This window comes from Penaeus monodon, chromosome 15 (genome assembly GCF_015228065.2).
Source record: "Penaeus monodon isolate SGIC_2016 chromosome 15, NSTDA_Pmon_1, whole genome shotgun sequence".
NCBI lineage: Eukaryota > Metazoa > Arthropoda > Malacostraca > Decapoda > Penaeidae > Penaeus > Penaeus monodon.
This window is the reverse complement of record NC_051400.1, coordinates 35,539,730-35,540,664: the sequence shown is the minus strand read 5'-3', so window position 1 is coordinate 35,540,664 and position 935 is coordinate 35,539,730. Positions and strand designations below refer to the sequence as shown.

The 935-nt window shown below is 62.0% G+C and overlaps 1 protein-coding gene across 1 annotated transcript in view; it reads left to right on the top strand.

The window, feature by feature from the left end:
- Nucleotides 1-935, top strand: part of LOC119582344 — a 5,645-nt gene that overhangs the window by 2,465 nt on the left and 2,245 nt on the right. The window lies entirely within an intron of this gene.

The following is a 935-nucleotide window of genomic DNA, read 5'->3' as shown; positions in this document are numbered from 1 at the left end:
CCCTCCTCCCCCTCCTCCCTCTTTCCTCCCCCCTCCCCCTCCTCCCTCTTTCCTCCACCCTCCCCCTCCTCCCTCTTTCCTCCACCCTCCCCCTCCTCCCTCTTTCCTCCACCCTCCCCCTCCTCCCTCTTTCCTCCACCCTCCCCCTCCTCCCTCTTTCCTCCACCCTCCCCCTCCTCCCTCTTTCCTCCACCCTCCCCCTCCTCCCTCTTTCCTCCACCCTCCCCTCCTCCTCTTTCCTCCACCCTCCCCCCCCTCCCACTTTCCTCCACCCTCCCCCTCCTCCCACTTTCCTCCCCCCTCCTCCCTCTCTCCCTCCTCCTCCACCCTCCCCCCTCCCTCTTTCCTCCACTCCTCCCCCTCCTCCCTCCCGTCACCTTCTCCTTTCTCTCTCCCTTCATCCTCCTTTCTCTCTTCCTTCTCTCCATCCTTCATCTGCTTCATCTCCCTCCTTCCGCCTTTTCTTCCTCTTTTCCCTCCCTGATGTATTCCCCCCCCCACTTATCTCCCTGCTGTATCCCCCCTCTTTATCTCCCTGCTTCACTCCTGTTCCCCTCCCTGCTTTACCCCGCCTTTACTTCTCTGCTTCCCTCTTTCTCCCTACTTTTCCCTTTTTTCCCTCCCTGCTTTATTCCGCCCCTTCTTTCCCTCCCTGCTTTACCCCCCCCCATTTCCCTCCCTGCTTTATCCACTTTCCCTCCACCATTCCTTCTACCACCCACTTCCCCTCCCTCACCCCCCTCTTCCCCTCCCTCACCCCCCGTCCCCTCCCCCCCTCTTCCCCTCCCTCACTTCCCCCCCTATTCCCCTCCCTCACCCCCCCCTCTTCCCCTCCCTCACCCCCCCTTCAGCCGAACATCCGAAGCGCCTTCCCGACCGACCGCGAGGAAAGGTCGGCTCACCAAGAAAGCTCGCGTTACACTGACCGAAATGTC